Raw genomic sequence first — 12,660 nt, 5'->3', positions numbered from 1 at the left:
AGTATACAGAGAATAAGAATATAATTTTTAACATTTCTGACCAGTAGGTAACAGCAGTGTATATATTTGTGTGTGCTGAAGTCTGTAATGAGGTTACAAAATGAGGTTAGCTTGGCAATGACAAGGAATGAAGACCCAAAAGAAAAATAATTTCAGGTCTATAAGGGCTATCTGTTTAGGGAAACTTCTTCATACCATCTAGTACATAAAAGGGCAATTATGAGAGTTTAGAGCAAATGTGCTCACACCAATATAGTCATGCTACAGATATACAAATCAGGTATTCACAGGTATTTCTTTTTTTTCTTATTATTATTAGTAGTAGTAATAGTATTATTATTTGAGTGTGTTATGATTAAGTCAGGTTTTAAAAGTTATACAGCTAGTGCTCAAGTCAGCATTGTGAAAAATGGTGCTTCACATGAAGTGCTGTACTATTCATAGGTTCATAAGATGATACTAGGCTATTGGCCCACAGGCCCTTATAAGCCTAGCCTAGAATTTTGCCCATGTTCCCACAAAGTCAGCACCTGTTTCCCCTGTCCAGCAGGGACACAGGTGATATCCCAGGGGTGTATTTTCTGTTTCCCATCCAGTCATCCAGGTTCCTGTTAAAGAGGGCTAGAGAGATAGTCTGCTTAACATGGATAGGGAATCTATTTCACAGATGGTGGAGTCTCTGGGACACAAATCTATCCCACCAACAAGTTCTATTAATGTCACAGACTAGGTTTAGACCTTGCATGCAGGTTGCCCGAGTTGATTTTGACTTATGGGTATGCAGCAACTCCATCAAGGCTGGATCTGAGATGGCCTTGTATGCCAGACACAGGTCACCTCTGAGCAGTCTGTATGAGGACATTTAGCCTATCTGTATAGGAGAGGTGTTTGAGACCCTGGATTTTCCTAGTCAGGAACCTCCATAGTCTCTCCAGCTGCTGCATGTGCTTGGCAAGGTACATGCCGAAGGGGGAATTGTACTCGATAATGGGTTTGATAAGGGAGGAATATAGGGATGTCATGACCTACTTTTTCCTGGATGAAATACCCTTACATATGAGGTGGGCCATGTAGAAAGCCTTCTGTACAATGGAGGCAACATGGTGGCCAAAAGACAGGCTGCTATCAATCTGGGTGCCCAAGTCCCTCACGACTGTTTGCATGCATAGTACATTGTTATTAATGTAATAATTAGTGGGGATGCCATTTTCCCCCAAAGGGGATAATGATGCATTTCTTGACATTCAGTCTGAGGCCATGCTCCTGGCACCAGTCATTAGCTTGGGCAAGGCCCTCTTGGAGGATGTTCACATCACTAGGGGAATTTAAGACAGCATCTAGCTTGCAGTCATCTGCAAACCTCATCAGCCACAGACCACTGGTTTTGGCGTGCACCTCAGAAAAGTATATCCCAAACAGTAGAGGCCCCAAGACCAATCCTTGGGGTACACCACTTGTTAAGGGTCTACTACTAGGGGTGGCTTCCCCTATTTTGACTAAGTGAGTTCTATCAGTCAGCCAGTTAGCTACCCATCTTGTAACATGTGGGTTGATACCTAGCTGGGAGAGTTTATCTATTATGCCCGAGTGGGAAATAGTGTCAAAGACTTTGGCTAGGTCAAGGTAGACAGTGTGCACAGTCTTCCCCTCATCCATGGCTTTGGTGACTGTTTTGAAGAAGTTGGCCAAGTTTAATAGGCATGATCTCCCTTTGACAAAACCAAACTGTGAAGGGTCAAGCATTTGGAGGTTGCCAATGTGCTTGTTTATAAGGTCCATGATAATGAATTCCATGGGCTTGCAGATCAGACTAGTTAGTAAAACAAGAGTCAGTAAAAGCATTGTTATGGATAAAACATCATCTTGATTTCAGATGTGATTCAAAAAGCTTACACAAAAAGTTGGGGTTATTTAAATGTTGTTGACACAATGTACCCACCATAGCAGTGGATACTGCAAAGACTTCAGAACTGTAGGATTTTGTTTAACAAAAACATTGCTTTACCACATTTTTCTTTAAAAGCACTGATACATTTTAAAACATAGCTTACAGAAATATGAGAACATAGACTACAAAGAATTTATGAACTTTATGCAACACTTAGAATCCAATCTAACACAATCTGAACAGTGTCTGAGATGGACACTGAGTCCCAAAAAAATAATATATGACATTTTTCATACAGGCAGATTATGAATCTGATGTTTCATCTGTGTTTTTTTCCTGATGGAATTAATGAAGATATTAAAAAACAAACTATCTGTAACTAATTACCACTTTATAAGTTTGTTTTTTGTGTCCTGGCTACTAATACTTGGCTAGCAGTTCATGTATTAGGTTGGAAGCATTTTCTGTTTGTTTCTAAGAGTTTGTGTTTGACTCTAGTAAACCCAATGCCCTTAGCTTACTCAAGTCACTTTTACATTTCTATGCAGTGGATAGCATGTCCACATAGATCTTTGAGATTACTGTTAGATTAAAGTATGCTGAAGTACAAACAAACTCACAAGTTTGATAAATGTGCTTGTGTAGTATAAAGTAAATACTTACAGAGATACATATACAAATGCAATAAGTAAGTAAATAAATAAATAAATAAAATAGCTAGACGTGTGTGTCTGCACACACACCAGAATGGCAAATGGCTGCAGGGGAGAGGTGACCCTGGTCTATAATGCTGCCTAAGGCACTATTTGAACATGATCCAGATCTGCTCCTGCACAGCCTCAAGAATGCCACTGTGATCTAGGATTTGCATAGACATTGAGCTGCCCTCAAATCAGCAAACCTGCAAAATTTTCAGAAAATCATTCTTTCTCTCAGCTGTCATGAGTTCTCATTCAGAACCTAGTCCATCCTAATTCACCTTCACTTTGACATTATTCACACCAACACAGAATGTAGTATTTGACATGTGTATCTCCAAACAATTTTCCCAGCTAGAAACATTAAAGCATTGTTATAACCAAAGAAATCCAAAGTTTTAAGAACCATTCTTATCTGAATATACTAAAAGCTCTGTCCTTAATTCCTGTGGTTTAAAAACTCCTGGTGATGTGTGCCTTGTATTCTAAGCTCTGTCAAGCAATGTTCTCTGCAACCACCTTTAACTTAAAAATAAAATCCTCCTCATTCTGTACCCATTAGAAAGACCTAATTTTACATCAAAATATCAAGTTCCAATCCAGGAAAACCTTCATCACCCAACCGCTCAATAGCCTTTAAAACAAGTTTCCCTTATTCACTAGACAATGTAAAAACCCTAGCAACATTCAAACATCAATTAATTGAATGTATGAGTTTGCATAAAATCATTGCAGGAGTCATTAACACATCATGATCCTCCCCATTCCTTTCCCAGTGTTTGCACTAACCCATGCACCATGTAAATAGTGACATTAAAAAATAAAATTAAATTAAAAAAGGTACTAAACAACCTTACAAAAGAAATTTTAGCACACATTAAAGATTTTTACACAAGTTTGCATTTAAACTGTCACACTAATGAAACTACAAAACACAGTAGGTGTATCATATTCCTGTTTGCCACAGAAACAACTTTGCAGCAGGAATGCACATCATTATGCATACAAGCAAGTCCCAAACCATCTGCAGTATTAACAAGACATGACACTTGTGCACTCTCTGTTGTTTGTACACGTATTCATTTTAGATTTAGTGCAATGAGTGATCATGTAGCCAATTATGAGTATTGTTTGCAGCAATGTAGCTCTGTCTTGACTTTGAATGGTGTTCATGCTTCTCTTATCTGAGCTGTAATCTCAGACATGCAGTCTGTAAGGCATTTTTGTATACTGTCCCTAAAATATATAAGAATATTAAATGTTAATAATATATAGTTTTCAACAAAGACAGCAGAGTTTGGATATTGCTGAACAGAAACAGAGTAATGTGTGCTGCTTACATACATTTAAACATTGATACAATTACTTCTACATTTTGTAAGTGTAACCTGGGTAACACACCAGACCCGCAGTGGTGGTGCTGCGGTAGCGTTGTCGCCTCACAGTAAGATGCTGTCCGGTTCGATTCTCAGCTAGACCATCTTCTGTGTGGAGACATGCGTGAATGGGCGTACCTTCATTGAAGGTTGTGCATCAGGCCTGGCAAGCCGGTACGTAAAAATCAACTGCCAATCATTAGCGGACCGGAGTTCCGCTGTGGCGACCCCTAACCGGGAAAAGCCGAAAGAAACAAACAAACCTGGGTAACACACCCTCTGCAGATAAGGGAGTCTGAATTGCTGTTATGATTTTCTTTTGTATACCAGCAATCATTTACAGCTGCAATCCATTAGCAACTAACACTGAGGGAGTGTCTGCACTATGTTTACACTTGCTATACAGAGCCAAGATTTTGGGCTTCAGAAATTCTAATGAGTTCACACCTCATTTGCATCTACTACTAAGGGTGGCTTCCCCTATTTTGACTGAGTGGGTCCTATCAGTCAGCCAGTTAGCTACCCATCTTGTAACATGTGGGTTGATGCCTAACTGGGAGAGTTTATCTATTATGCCCGAGTGGGAAATAGTGTCAAAGACTTTGGCTAGGTCAAGGTAGGCAGTGTGCACAGTCTTCCCATCATCCACGGCTTTGGTGACTGTTTTGAAGAAGTTGGCCTAGTTTAATAGTCATGATCTCCCTTTGACAAAACCAAACTGTGAGGGGTCAAGCATTTGGAGGTTGCCAATGTGCTTGTTTATAAGGTCCATGATAATGCATTCCATGGGCTTGCAGATCAGACTAGTTAGTAAAACAAGAGTCAGTAAAAGCATTGTTATGGATAAAACATCATCTTGATTTCAGATGTGATTCAAAAAGCTTACACAAAAAGGTGGGGTTATTTAAATGTTGTTGACACAATGTACCCACCATAGCAGTGGATACTGCAAAGACTTCAGAACTGTAGGGTTTTGTTTAACAAAAACATTGCTTTACCAAATTTTTCTTTAAAAGCACTGATACATTTTAAAACATAGCTTACAGAAATATGAGAACATAGATTACAAATAATTTATGAACTTTATGCAACACTTAGAATCCAGTCTAACACAATCTGAGCAGTGTCTGTGATGGACACTGAGTCCCAAAAAATTAATATATGACATTTTTTCATACAGGCAGATTATGAATCTGATGTTTCATCTATGTTTTTTTCCTGATGGAATTAATGAAGATATTAAAAAAAAACTATCTGTAACTAATTACCGCTTTATATGTTTGTCTTTTGTGTCCTGGCTACTAACACTTGGCTAGCAGTTCATGTATTAGGTTGGAAGCATTTCTGTTTGTTTCTAAGAGTTTGTGTTTGACTCTAGTAAACCCAATGCCCTTAGCTTACTCAAGTCACTTTTAGGTTTTTAGTGCATTGAATAGCATGTCCACATAGATCTTTGAGATTACTGTTAGATTAAATTATGCTGAAGTACAAACAAACTCACAAGTTTGATAAATGTGCTTGTGTAGTATAAAGTAAATACTTACAGAGATACATATACATATGCAATAAGTAAGTAAATAAATAAAAAATAAAATAGCTAGACATGTTTGTCTGCACACACACCGGAATGGCAAATGGCTGCAGGGGGAGAGGTGATCCTGGTCTATAATGCTGCCTAAGGCACTATTTGAACATGATCCAGATCTGCTCCTGCACAGCCTCAAGAATGCCACTGTGATCTAGGATTTACATAGACAGTGAGCTGTCCTCAAATCAGCATACCTACAAAATTTTCAGAAAATCATTCTTCCTCTCAGCTGTCATGAGTTCCCATTCAGAACCTAGTTCATCCTAATTCACCTTTACTTTGACATTATTCACACCAACACAGAATGTAGTATTTGACATGTGTATCTCCAAACAATTTTCCCTTCTAGAAACACTAAAGCATTGTTATAACCAAAGAAATCCAAAGTTTTAAGAACCATTCTTATCTGAATATACTAAAAGCTCTGTCCTTATTTCCTGTGGTTTAAAAACTCCTGATGATATGTGCCTTGTATTCTAAGCTCTGTCAAGCAACGTTCTCTGCAACCTCCTTTAACTCAAAAATAAAATCCTCCTCATTCTGTACCCATTAGAAAGACCTAGTTTTACATCAAAATATCAAGTTCCAATCCAGGGAAAACTTCATCACCCAACCGCTCAATAGCCTATAAAACAAGTTTCCCTTATGCACTAGACAATGTAAAAACCCTAGCAACATTCAAACATTAATTAGTTGAATGTAGGAGTTTGCATAAAATCATTGCAGGAGTCATTAATACATCATGATCCTCCCTATTCCTTTCCCAGTGTTTGCACTAAGCCGTGCACCATGTAAATAGTGATATTAAAAAATAAAATAAAATTAAAAAAAGGCACTAAACAACCTTACAAAAGAAATTTTAGCACACATTAAAGATTTTTACACAAGTTTGCATTTAAACTGTCACACCAATGAAGCTACAAAATAAAGTAGGTGTATCATATTCCTGTTTGCCACAGAAACAACTTTGCAGCAGGAATGCACATCATTGTGCATACAAACAAGTCCCAAACCCTCTGCAGTATTAGGTTCATAGGTTCATAGGGTCATACTAGGCTATCTGCCCTAGGGCATTTATAAGCCTAGCCAGAGTGTGTTTGGCTTTTGACACCCATTTTAAATTAATTTTGCTATGCTCTTTTTCGAGGTTAGTATACTGTGCCTCTGTCCAACAGTGACACAGAAGTGATACCCGGGGTAAACCTACGATCTCCCATCCACTCATCAAGATTCCTCTTGAAGAGAGTCAATGTGGGACTCTGCCTAACCTGGACTGGGATTTTATTCCAGAGTGAAGGGAGCCTCTGGGTTATGAATCTGTCCCTCCAGCATGTCCTATTTATTTCAGTGCTGAGGTTCAAGTCTCTCGAGTGCGTAGCTCGATGGGATTTGGATTTTCTGAGGTGCAGCATGTCCATTAATTCCGGGTTGGACATGGCTTTATATCTCAGGCACAGATCGCCTCGGAGCAGGCGGTATGCCACTGAGTAGAGCTGGAGTTTCTTTAACCGGGTAGCATATGGCATCTGTTTGAGCCCTTTGATCCTCTTGGTGAGGTACTTTTGGGGTCTTTCCAGTTGCTGCAGGTGTCTGGTAAGGTACATCCCAAAAGGGGCATTGTACTCAATTATGGGCCTGATGAGGGATGAGTAAAGAGGCACGATGACCTCTAGATGTGAATCCCTTCATGATTAGGTGGGCTATATAAAATGTTTTTCTAACCACTTTGGCCATGTGGTTGTCAAATGAGAGATTGCTATCAACTTGGGTCCCCAGGTCCCTAATTACTTCTTTTGTACTTAATGGATTACCACCTATGTGGTAATTTGTGGGCACTTTGTTTTTTCCAAAGGGGATGACTATACAATTTTTGGTGTTTAGCTTGAGGCCATGGCTCTGGCACCAGTTGTCTGTTTCTATGAGGCCCTTTTGGAGGATGCTTGTGTTGGCTGTAGAGTTGATTATGGTGCCCAGTTTGCAGTCATCTGCGAACTTGGTCAGCCACAGTCTTTCTGTGTTGGCCTGTACCTCCAAGAAATATATACCAAACAACAGAGGTTCAAGACTGAGCCTTGTGGGATGCCACTTGTAACTGGTTTGGAGTCTGACATGGCTCCAGCAATTCTAACCATGAGGATTCTGTCCTTGAGCCAGTTTGCAACCCATCTAGTGACATAGGGGTTTATATTTAAGCTGGTGAGCTTATCTATAATGCCCGAGTGGGGTATTGTAGCGAAGGCTTTTGTGAGGTCCAGGTAGGCTGTGTGGACCACCTTTCCTTCGTCAATAGCCTTGGTGACTGTTTCAAAGAAATCAACCAGGTTTAAGAGGAAGGATCTGCCCTTAACAAAGCCGAACTGGGTAGGATCCAGTGTCTGTAGGTCTCCAATATCTTTATTTATGAGGTCCATGATGAACCTTTCCATAGCTTTGCAGACCAAGATAGTCAGGCTTATGGGGCAATAGTTTCCAGGATCTGTTGAGGCACCACCTTTGTGGAGAGGGACCACTGTTGCTGTACGCCACTCTTTGGGTACATATCCTGTAGTAAGGCTGAGATTGAACAGTAGTTTTATGTTTGGGTTTAGCTCTTCTTGGAGTTCATGTAGGATGCAGCCCGGGACACCATCTGGTCCCATTGATGCTGTGTTTTTTGCTTTGGAGAGGGCAGCTCTTACCTGAGCATCTGAGATGTCAGGGGGGCAGCACTCTGCTGGGATAGATATTTGCCCTTTTGGTGGGGAGGGAGGGAAGAAGTTTGCGCTGAACCTGTCAGCTAGGATGTTGGCAATGTCTGTGGGTTCGGTGTATTTTTTGTCATTTTGGACTAATTCTGAGCATATCTGGGAATTCCCACCCAGGTTCCTAACATAACTAAAGAAAGCCTTGTGATTATCCTTAGCGTCCTATGCAATATTTCTCTTGAAGCTGGCCTTAGACGATTTTATGAGTACCCGTAGTTTTAGTATTAACAAGACATGCACTTGTACACTCTCTGTTGTTTGTACACATACTAATTTTAGATTTAGTGCAATGAGTGATTATGCAGCCATTTATGAGTATTGTTTGCAGCAATGTAGGTCTGTCTTGACTTTGAATGGTGTTCATGCTTCTCTTATCTGAGCTGTAATCTCAGACATGCAGTCTGTAAGGCATTTTTGTATATTGTCCCTGACATATATAAGAATATTAAATGTTAATAATATACAGTTTTTAACAAAGGCAGCAGAGTTTGGATATTACTGAACAGAAACAGAGTAATGTATGCTGCTTACATACATTTAAACATTGATAAAATTACTTCTACATTTTGTAAATGTAACCTGGGTAACACACCAGAACCGCGATGGTGGTGCTGTGGTAACATTGTCACCTCACAGTAAGATGCTGTCCGGTTCGATTCTCAGCTAGAGCATCTTCTGCGTGGAGACATGCGTGAATGGGCGTACCTTCGTTGAAGGTTGTGCGTTAGGCCTGGCAAGCTGGTAAGTAAAAATCAACTGCTAATCATTAGCGGACTGGAGTTCTGCTGTGGTGACCCCTAACTGGGAAAAGCCAAAAGAAACAAACAAACCTGGGTAACACACCCTCTGCAGATAAGGGAGTCTGAATTGCTGTTATGTTTTTCTTCTGCATACCAGTAATCATTTACAGCTGCAATCCATTAGCAACTAACACTGAGGGAGTGTCTGCACTATGTTTACACTTGCTATACAGAGCAAAGATTTTGGGATTCAGAAATTCTAATGAGTTCGCACCTCATTTGCATCTTCACTGCACTCACAGGCCTGAATCTGCACTATTAAAATGTAACCATATAGCTATGGAACCTGAAGGTGAGGAGAGTTGTATATGTTGATAACACAGAAGATCACTATTATTTTGGATGTATCTGCACAGAGGACTACTGACTTGATAAGGTATGACTGATTTTTTTATTTACATACTGGATTTGCTCATATGTTACTAGGAAAATATTTTTATATATTTATGTATTAGCAAAAGCGACTTTTATCTGTATGCACTTCTTAGAAGTTTAATGATGGCATGGGCATTGTTTTCAGGGCATTTTACTTTCTCAGATACACAGCCTTATTAACTTTCATCACAAGTGTTGCTATTACACCTCTTTCTTTTTACACTCTTCTGTGTTATTTCGGTGAAGTGTAAATGTCATATATTGTCAATGTCACAGGGGTGTTAGCCTTCTAGGATGACCCATAAACATCTCTAGGGGAGTGCTGGGCACAGGTAGAGGTGACTTGTAATTGCTTAAAATGACTTTTCTGTGGTAAATGTGTATACATTTTTTGTGACAGTTTGAAAGCTCTTATAACAATTGATTGATGTATTATTTCTTGTCTGGTACAAACTGTCATTTGCCTGTTGTTTTGAGGTTGGGGGAGCCAAGTTCCATTTCTGTGTTGCCACAACCAAAACTTTTTACAGAGGTTTGCATTGTTTTTGTTAGTCCTTGTTTTGGACCAAAACTTGGTTTGTATATGATTTTGATATATTACAACTACATAACATTTTTTTATATTTTAATAACTGAAGTTTTGTGTTTCTCCGATGAGTAACATTGAAAAAGTAATAATATGTGTTATATCTAACCAGAACTTTTATTTATGTGATATTTATGTGTAGTATCCTTCTTTTGTGTTTCATGTCACCTTGGGCTATGACACCCAAGTGTCCCAATATCTGCAAACCCCTCTCCAGTGACTCGGAGAATTATACGATTGTCCAAGCCTTTCAGCGACGTGGTACCCCTCTGCTTGAGAGAGGACATAGGGATATGTCTGGCAGAATGCAGATTTGGATCCAGACAGTGAACAATGCCAATACCATTATGGGTGCAACTGGACATATGATCAGGTACATCATAGGGTCACTGATATGATTTTATTGGCCCAAAGAAGAGCAGCTGGTGTGGCCTGTGGATAGCTGGCTACTGAGGACCTGCTACAAGGCCACCACAGACACCAAATTAAGAGTTCCTGTCCACTGTCAGGGATCAAGAGAGCTCAGTGGAAAGTGCACAACAGCATGTGATTGATGTTGGTTCTGCTCTTTCAGAAAGGACAAGTATGTCCCAGGAGGTAAGCTTACCAATGTCATTTTTTTAATGATTTCTTATATAGTAAAATCTTGAAAGCAGTAGTTAAGTTGGTTTAATATTTTTTTTGGGGGGGCTATTTATAGATTGATACAGTTAACAACACACTCTGGTTCATTACACATGGGCTTTGGGTAGACGTGTCATCCAAGTTTCAGTTAAATGCATTGTTAATGGGCATAAAAATGCAATAAATTGTTCCCCTGTATTATTGTTATTGTGATGATGATGTCCTTACATTTTGATTAACTTCTTCTTGACTATCCTCCCTAGCAAGTGTGATGTCATCTGCGGCACGTGGTAAGCCAAACATTTTTATTTCAGTACTGATGAGCATTTGCCAGCAATATGCAGTTATCTGTATGTGTGAGATGGGTGTCAGGATGGTGTGTGTATTGATGTACAGTCTGTTATAGTGGCACCAGTATTAATTTGTTAGTATATATTAAATTGTAGTGGTGTAGCTATTAATTTCTTTCCTGTATTTGTTGCATATTATCACAGGTGATCCTGACAGTGGAAGTGAAGGACACTTACCACCTGATGTCAGAGTATCAGCAGACTCTGATGATGATGGTGGCCAAACACATGCACAGTCAGGGGGTGCAGAGGTTGAATCTAACACTGAGGTTGACATTCAGCCATCTCCTGTATTTTCAGCAAATACAGCCAGTAGATTTATGCAAACCTATTCCAGTGAGCCCTCTGATTTTTGAAAGGTGGAGGGTGAGACACTTGATCAGGGCAATGTAGTTACTGCGACTTCAGTGTCTGCTGACTCTGGCCATAGTCAAAGTGTGGGCAAGGTGCCATACAGGAGAGTTGATAAGGATGCTCGGAGGAGGCCTGCTATCCATTCTCCACCTGATCCTGGTGTGTCTTTCTGTGCCACTTGACATATGTTTAGGGCCACCATGGAGGTGCAGGCATGTTCTGATAGTGCCTCTGAGGAAATGTTTAGGGTTATAGATGTGACATAGGCTGACATGCATGACTGCCTCCATCATGTTGCCAATTCAATGAATTGGATGAATGACACATTGGAACGGATGGTGTCTGTGATGGAACGTCTGCTGGGGGGGGGGGGCAGCATCCACACGGACATAGGTCAGCTGCATTATCTGATGTTAGCTGACCTGGTTGTGCCCAATCACATTCCCATAGTGGAACTACTTCCTCTGCTCTGTCAGTGGTTAAAGTGTCCACACCAAGATATAGCAGGCCATGGGATTATGGTCATGGGCATACTTGTGAGGAGAGCTCATCCAGCAGACATCAGTCACATTTAGGTAGCAGCAGTGCATCTAACTGTGGGCATGGATGTGTCAGTGCAACTTCTGGCAGAGCTAGTTCTTGGGGTCAGGGACGACGATGATGAACTGTCACCTCTACCATGCACGGCTTACACCTTTCTGACATACCAGGATGTAAAGTTATCACAGAGCTTGGCTGTGTTGTTGCAGACACTCACACACCAATTTCACCTGGAGTGCCTATACAGACACACACACACATAACAGTTACATGGGCCAGTCATGAGGCTTACAGCTAATTCTGTCTCAGTGGCTATTTGATACTTTATCTAAATGTCTGCCTGTTTCTCTTTCTTACTCACACACTCCCACTAACTTTTGTGTCAGCCTAGGCCTCCTGCCCCCCTCCCCCATACACACACAAAACACCTGGTGCAAAATGATTATGACTGTGCCATATCCTTGTTTTCTATCTTTTGAATTCAGGGATGCAGAAGTCTTTTTTTTTTTTGATGCTCAGGGTGCATACCTAACTTGATGCTTAGTATATATGTGCTTGTGATGCTGATTTACAAATTGTACTGCTTTCTTACAGGTTTTTGTAATGTTTACATCTCTCCCAACCTCTTAGACCAACAAAGCTGGATCAAGCCATAAGTAAAAGTGGGACAAAGGCCCAGCAATAGGAAGATTAAATATTTTGGTCTTGCAAACGTAGACAGTTGATCGAACAACAGG

Source organism: Protopterus annectens, chromosome 2.part1 (assembly GCF_019279795.1).
Source record: "Protopterus annectens isolate FY-2018-M chromosome 2.part1, PAN1.0, whole genome shotgun sequence".
NCBI classification, from domain to species: Eukaryota; Metazoa; Chordata; order Ceratodontiformes; family Protopteridae; genus Protopterus; species Protopterus annectens.
The sequence above is the reverse complement of the archived record's forward strand: the minus strand, read 5'-3'. Positions refer to the sequence as shown.